Source organism: Dermacentor silvarum, chromosome 4, assembly GCF_013339745.2.
Source record: "Dermacentor silvarum isolate Dsil-2018 chromosome 4, BIME_Dsil_1.4, whole genome shotgun sequence".
Classification (NCBI taxonomy): domain Eukaryota; kingdom Metazoa; phylum Arthropoda; class Arachnida; order Ixodida; family Ixodidae; genus Dermacentor; species Dermacentor silvarum.
The window spans coordinates 201,224,669-201,232,864 of NC_051157.2; positions in this window are offsets into that span (position 1 = coordinate 201,224,669).

An 8,196-nucleotide genomic window follows, 5' to 3' on the forward strand; every position below is an offset into this window, starting at 1 on the left:
CTTTTATTATCCACTGGAATTGTAGAGGACTCCTACGTAACCTAGGTGACATCAAAGACATGCTAAGCAACTTCTCTCCTGTGGCCTTGTGCTTGCAGGAAACAAACCTAGGCGAAAAACATAAAAATTTTTTAAAAGGCTTCACTGTGGTACGACGAGACCGTACCCAGGCGAGCCGACTTTCGGGTGGTGTAGCCATTGTTCTGCAAGGAGGTATCGCAGCGAGGGAAGTTGCCATTAACAGTCACATAGAAGCTGTTGCTGTGACCATTTTAGCACACAAAACCATCACCATTTGTTCACTATACATTCCACCACACTCACATTTTACTGTAAGAGACCTAGAGCTAATTTTAAACCAGCTACCAGAACCTTTTTTAATCGCGGGTGATTTTAACGCACATAACACGTTATGGGGTAGCAAAACAAATGACACCAGGGGACAAACACTTGAAGATTTTATCTTAACAAATGACGTATGCCTGTTAAACACTGGTGCTGCAACTTACTGTTCCCCAAGCACAGGAGCTATGAGCTGTCTTGACCTGGCACTGTGCTCCCCATCTATATTTAACGGCTTCCAATGGAGTGTTATCGAGAATCCTTACGGTAGTGACCATATGCCTTCTATTATTAAAAACACATCTCCTTTCCCCACCATACCATCGAGATCACCCCGTTGGAAACTTCATCTAGCAGACTGGCCTCTCTTCACCGAAAAAGCCAGTCTGGATGACATACCAGATGGATTAACTATAGATGAACTAAATGAAAAAATTACTGCCAGTATACTTACTGCAGCAGAACAGACAATCCCTCAATCCTCTGGCGTTCTAGGGAAAAAATTAAAGCCCTGGTGGACGAAGGGATGCACGGAAACTAAAAAGCTACAAAACAAAGCGTGGGGTATCTTTCGGCGATACCCAACACAAGATAACCTCCTATTTTTCAAAAAAGCAAAAGCGAAAGCCAGGTACACACGCAGGCAAGCCGAAAGACAGTCATGGAAAAATTATATATCATCCATAAATAGCTCGATAACATCCAAAAGAATGTGGGATCAACTTCGAAAGTTTAGAGGGAACTACACTCCTTACGCGATCCCCATACTCTCACCCCCAGGCAAGCAAACAAACTTAGAAGATCAAGCAAACATATTAGAGCAGCATTTTTATGACATATCAAGCTCGGTAAACTTTTCTCCTAAATTTCAAAAATATAAGCAATCAGCAGAAAAACAAAGGCTTCCGACAACAGGAAGCTCCGAGATGTCGTATAACACCCCCTTAACACTCCAAGAACTCAACAGGGTACTTACTTCTGGCAAAAAGACAGCTCCCGGTCCGGACAGAGTACATTATACAATGCTCGCACATCTCTCCCCTAAAGCAGTGGATACCTTACTTCGCTTCTTCAATGTAATCTGGGAAACGGGAAAAATGCCGAATGAGTGGAAGAAAGCAATTATAATTCCTTTCTTGAAAGCTGGAAAGCATCCTACAACAGCAACCAGCTACAGGCCTATAGCACTCACGAGCTGTCTTGCAAAATCATATGAAACAATTATAAACATAAGATTGACATACGTCCTTGAAACAGAGAACCTGCTGGACAACCATCAGAGTGGGTACAAGAAAGGGTGCTCTACAACAGACCATCTAGTCCGGTTAGAACACGAGATACGTACCGCTTTTCTACCTAAACAGTATTGTCTCACAGTCTTCTTCGACTTAGAAAAAGCGTACGACACAACATGGAGGTTTGGTATTTTGAGGGATTTAGCGGATTTAGGGATCCGCGGTAGAATGCTTAAATGTCTAGCTGATTTCATGTCCGACCGAACCTTTCAAGTGCGTTTAGGAACGGTGCTGTCACGCATATTCATTCAGGAAAATGGTGTGCCGCAGGGATGTGTATTAAGCACAAGACTGTTTGTCGTAAAAATGAACTCCGTAAATAATGTAATCCCACCCTCTGTAATGCACTCGTTATATGTGGATGATCTACAAATTGCGTGTCGTGCATCGAACATGGCAACCTGCGAACGGCAAACTCAAATCACATTAAACAAACTCACACAGTGGGCATCTGAAAACGGGTTTCGTTTCTCAACTGAAAAAACTATTAGTGTTGTCTTTTTTCAGAAAAACGAGGCCTACAAACAGAACCCACCCTTAAGTTACAGGAAGCCGTCCTACCGGTAAAACAAGAACACAGGTTTCTGGGTATTCTGTTTGATAAAAAGTTGAACTTTCTGGCGCACATAAATAGTCTTAAAATTAAAGGGAATAATGCACTTAACATCCTCAAAGTCTTGTCCCGGAAGCGCTGGGGCTCTGACCGTAAATGCCTGCTACACATATACCGCTCTTTAGTACGCAGCATATTAGACTATGGTAGCATCATATATGGTTCAGCCAGACCATCTTACATCCGACGACTTGATCCAATTCATAACCTTGGACTACGACTGGCAAGTGGTGCTTACAGAACATCACCTGTCCAGAGTTTATACACTGAATGTAATGAGCCTCCTTTACAGCAGCGCAGGGCGCTACAAACGTTTTCCTATATACTCAGAATCCAGTAATCACCACAACATATATGCTACAACATCGTCACACAGTGCAACTCACGCTTACACTACACCAATAAACCGAACATGATTAGACCACTTCTGCTGCGATATGAGGAATACTGTCGCGATTATGACATTCCTCATGAGGTCCTTCAGGTTGCTAAAAGGCCACAACGATTACCCCCGTGATGCGAGTTCATAGAGTTATGTGACGGGACATTAACCCCTCTAAAGAAAAATGACACCCCACACGAGCACATCACACAAGAATTCCGCGCTCTTCAGGACAAATATAAAAATTACACAGAATATTACACTGATGGCTCTAAAACAAAAGAACACGTTGGCGTGGGGGTCGTGACAAAAAATTGGGAAACAAGTATTAGACTACCACAGCACGCCTCTGTTTACACGGCCGAAGTCTACGCAATATGGACTGCAGTTAAAAAGATCATCGCCGACAAACACGAAAACACAGTCATATACACTGACTCCTTAAGCACACTGAAGGCTCTACATGTTAAATCTGAATGTGAGCCCCTGTTAGGGGATATTTTAACCCTGGTAAGATCAAACAAATATGGCAGATCAATCAGGTTTTGCTGGGTACCAAGCCATGTTGGAATACCGGGTAATGAAGAAGCTGATAGATGCGCGTCAATGGCAGCACACAAAGACATAACAAACACAACACTCCCATATAAAGATTGTATCCGCGCAATTCGGGAGGCCTTGAGGTCAAAATGGCAACACGAATGGGACCATTGTACAAACAACAAGCTACATCTCACTAAACCCGTACTTGGCGAATGGAAGTCATGTAGTCATCAGGAACGGTTCTTTGAAGTAGTTTTATGTCGACTACGGATTGGGCATACACACCTCACACACAATTTTTTGCTCACAAAAGAAGACCCACCAATATGCGAGAACTGCCAAGAACCGCTCACAGTGATACACATTTTACTAACATGTAAACATATCGAAACACAGAGACGAAACCTTTTGCAAAACTTATACAAGTTACACATACCGTTACACCCTGCCTTAGTTTTAGGAGATGATGCACTAGTGCCATTACCAGACCTTTTTAAATTTCTAGACGATACCGGCTATTTAAACAGGCTATAGACCAACACAGCCTTTGCTGTTTTTAAATTTTTTTCATAACACCTTGTGTTTGGCGCAGCATAGCCTTAGTCGCTTTTGCGCCACTAAACCCCAAATAACTAACTAACAACTTGGCGTTACAGAATTTTGCGAGACTTGTCGGGTGTCACGGAGCGGCATATTTTCGAATGGTTTGGACGCTGATTAACGACACGCCGAATTACGAGCGTCAAACACGTGGGCTCCTGACTGTGCAGCGTACAATGCATTCGACATCGACACGCCGAATTACGAGCGGCAAACACGTGGGCTCCTGACTGTGCAGCGTACAATGCATTCGACATCGACACGCCGAATTACGAGCGGCAAACACGTGGGCTCCTGACTGTGCAGCGTACAATGCATTCGACATCGACACGCCGAATTACGGGCGTCAAAAGCGTCGTGGCCACTCGGGCTGCCATCTCGATTCCAGACGCGTCACGCCGATTACGGACCCCGAAGTGTGCGCGTACGGCCACGTGGTAGTGCCGGGATCAACCTTGGCCCTTGACAGTGGGAGAGAGGCTAATCTGCGGTTCTTCGTCCATAGTGAGAGTGCGGCCAAGATTGTTGGGAGCTAAGAGAGCTGAATTCGGAGAATGCTACGTAGCGGCAGTTTCCCTACCTAGGGAACTAGGGAAGGCAGAGGCTATTTAGGCGCATGTTTTGGGCCCTGCTGATTAGTCTAGAAGCTGAACCTATGCGCTGCTGAGAAGCCGTGGGGGGGCTAGTGCCGTCCAGTATCGCCTGGGCCGCCTGGCCACGTCGGAACTCCGAGGAACTTGTTGACGTACGAGACGTCAAACCAGCGTCTGCAACGAAGCTCACGGTAGTTCGCCTCAAGTTAGCTCAACCTGCTTGAGAGAAGACGTCCAATCTAGACTCCCGGGAAACCCAGCCCAGCAATTCGCATCCACCTCGACAAGATCGGCCACCAGCATTCTTCGGGAAGGCTTTGTGCGTCGACTTCATGGTTTATGGACTTGCTGCTGCTGCCCGGCCACGCGTATGACATCGTTTGTTTCTTTTTGTTTTCTTTGGAACTTTGCTTTAGTCAATAACTGTTAAGTGTATTCTTGTGTATGTGATCCTCGCACTGTTTCATTTTTATATCTACTGTTCATTGCTCGTATTTATTTGTCTTCATCATTGTGTTAGATTAAGTTCAGGTGTGTTAGTCTGTCTTGTGTTTTTTTTATGTTATTTTATTAACTTGTCTATATTTATCAGTCGATAAATACCTTGTTTTTTGTTTACTCCCGACTCTGACTCTTTTCACTGTGCTCGCTTGCGTACGGAACGACCAACCAGCTTGTCTACCCCGTCGATCGACTTCGCGCCGACGACGAATCGGGGACAGCAGTGACATCGGGAATGGGCATCCGTGGAAATATGCTAAACGTAATAGAAAGCTATTTGTCTAACCGTACCTTCCGTGTGAAAATTGGCAACGTACTGTCGCGTCAATTTATACAGGAAACTGGGGTACCCCAAGGAGGTGTGCTCAGCTGCACACTGTTTATCGTGAAGATGAACACGCTTCGTGCTTCATTACCGCCAGCTATTTTTTATTCCGTCTACGTAGACGACATACAAATAGGTTACAAATCCTGCAACCTTACAGTGTGTGAGAGACAGGTACAACAGGGCTTGAACAAAGTGTCCAAATGGGCAGACGAAAACGGATTCAAAGTGAACCCCCACAAAAGTTTTTGTGTTCTTTTCACCAGGAAGAAAGGGCTTCTTCCAGATCCCACTATCGAAATGTATGGACAACAAATACCTGTCAACAAAGAGCACAAGTTCCTAGGCATCATACTTGATTATAAACTTACTTTCATTCCGCATATAAAATATCTCAAGGTGAAATGTCTAAAAACAATGAACTTACTAAAAATTTTGTCTCACACATCCTGGGGTAGCGACAGGAAGTGTTTACTGAATCTTTACAAAAGTCTCATTTCATCTCGATTGGATTATGGTAGCGCGGTATATCACTCTGCCGCCCCTAGTGCGCTGAAGATGCTGGATCCCGTCCACCATCTAGGTATCCGCCTGGCCACTGGAGCTTTCAGAACAAGCCCCATTGAAAGTCTATACGTCGAATCAAATGAGTGGTCACTCCACCTGCAGAGAACATTCACCAGCCTCACATATTTCCTTAAAGTTCACTCTAATCAGCAGCATCCGTGTTTTAATACCGTTAACGATATGACGTGTGCTACACTTTTTCAGAATCGTCCCTCTGTAAGACAGCCTTTCTCACTGCGTGTCAGGGAGCTTAGCGAAGAAATGGACATCCCACTCCTCGAACATCGCTTAATGCCTTCAGCCAAGCTGTTACCACCTTGGGAGTGGCAGGTAGTAGAATGTGATATATCCTTTGTAGAAGAAACAAAGCACGCTTCAGAGGTCGAAATCCGAATGCATTTTCTAGAATTACAGTCCAAGTACTCGTGCACAGAATTTTACACGGACGCTTCTAAATCATATGCCGGAGTATCTTATGCAGCCGTCGGTCCGTCCTTCTCGGAATCTGGCGTACTCCACCCAGAAACAAGTATCTTTACGGCTGAGGCCTACGCAATATTGTCAGCCGTAAAGCATATAAAGAAATCAAAACATCAAAAAACTATTATATTTACAGACTCCCAAAGCGTCGTAAAAGCCCTGAAATCACCCTGTAAACAGAAAAACCCTGTCCTCATTGAGCTCTATTCTGTTCTTTGTAGAGCGTACGCAACTAACCAGCATGTGATTATATGCTGGGTGCCTGGGCATAGAGGCATCGAGGGCAATGTTCTTGCTGACCAAATGGCCACATCAGTCACATCACCCGCTAATAACCCTACAGCTGCTGTTCCTGCAACAGATTTGAAACCTTTCTTGCGAAAGAAACTGCGAAGCCACTGGCAACGCTCGTGGGACGCAGAAACAAATAATAAGCTTCATTTGATTAAGCCACAGTTAGGTTACTGGCCCTCCGTAACAAAAACCCGGCGAACTGATATCCTATTCTGTCGTCTGAGAATAGGACACACGTACGGCACCCACAATTTTCTATTGAATGGTAATGATACTCCAACCTGTGGTAGATGTGGCGAGAGGCTCACCGTCCTCCATGTCCTCCTGGAGTGTCGGGAAGCCGAAAGAGAAAGAAAGAAACACTTTCCTCTACCATATCGCTACTGTCTCCCTCTACATCCCGCTATGTTCCTTGGTAAAGAACCGCTCTTTAACACCACAGCAGTCCTCGCATTCTTGAATGATGTTGTGCTACATGTTATTAGGCCAATAAGTTCGTAGCGCATCCTCTCTTCAGAGGATGTTGCTGTGATAGTTCTTTATAGCACATGTCTCCAGGCCTTTGTGTTTCAAGGGCTCTGTTTTAGGCACTTGTGCTTCTGGCCGATTCTTACGTCTGTGATATTTTGTCTTATCACTCTTTTGCAGTGTATTGTTCATGTCTATAGTACACATCATTAGTCATTGCCATAATCTTATTACGTATAGATTTTACGCACTTTACAGCGACTGTTTTTAGGCCCCTTTACAGCCATGCCACATCTCTTCATGTAATTGACTATTCATATATCATTAACAAGTCATTACCATCGTCTTGGCGCTCTTTGGCCATAACTGGTCCTTGCGCCAACAAACCACAATAATCAATCAATCTCTTTTTTTTGTTTTGCAGGTTTGAAGGTGATCCATCATGTCTGCTAAAGACACCTTCTTGCAAAAAAGGTAGCTTTTTTTCAGCAGCCGATGAGAATAAGCTTGGCGTGCTACGACAGGGATGAGCAGCTAGCCATCCTAAAAATCTGTGTGCAAGCCATCATGGATCACTTCGCGCGCCCTCTATAGTCCGTGTGCATTGCGACTCTGCCCATCATGAAACGAACATGCCTAGGCCAGGATGTGCAATTCTCACGAGTCGTTTAAAATAGGCTTAACATTTTCTGCAGTCATCTTTCACATCGACTAAAAAGCTAGCGAAATAGATGCATCAAGTACTAGCAATGAAGGATGTATATTTATTTGCACATATACATTATACAACAAAAGCAAATGGCTTAGTAGCATGTTCTAACAACCTAAGTTGCTCATTTTCTACGAGTATAAGTTACTGTTAAAGTAAAATATTATCTTACCACTTTGTTATGCATTTTTAGGCAAGAAAGCGAACGCTTCATTTTTCACATTCTTAGATGGGATGAGTTTTGTTGAAACAGTTTCCAGTAAATAGGCATTTCTGTACAAGGTTTTCCCGATAGGTGTAAAATAATTGGTGTGCGTACCACCTAAAGTTATTGAACACAATATGGCATTATAAACTAGTAAAAAAGTACACAGTGATGCCTTTGTTAATAATTGACAGTTTGCAAAAATCTGAAAGTTGGCTTTCATGCAAGGATATTTTGGCTTTCATGCAAGGATATTTTTCAACCGAAAAGTCTCATTCA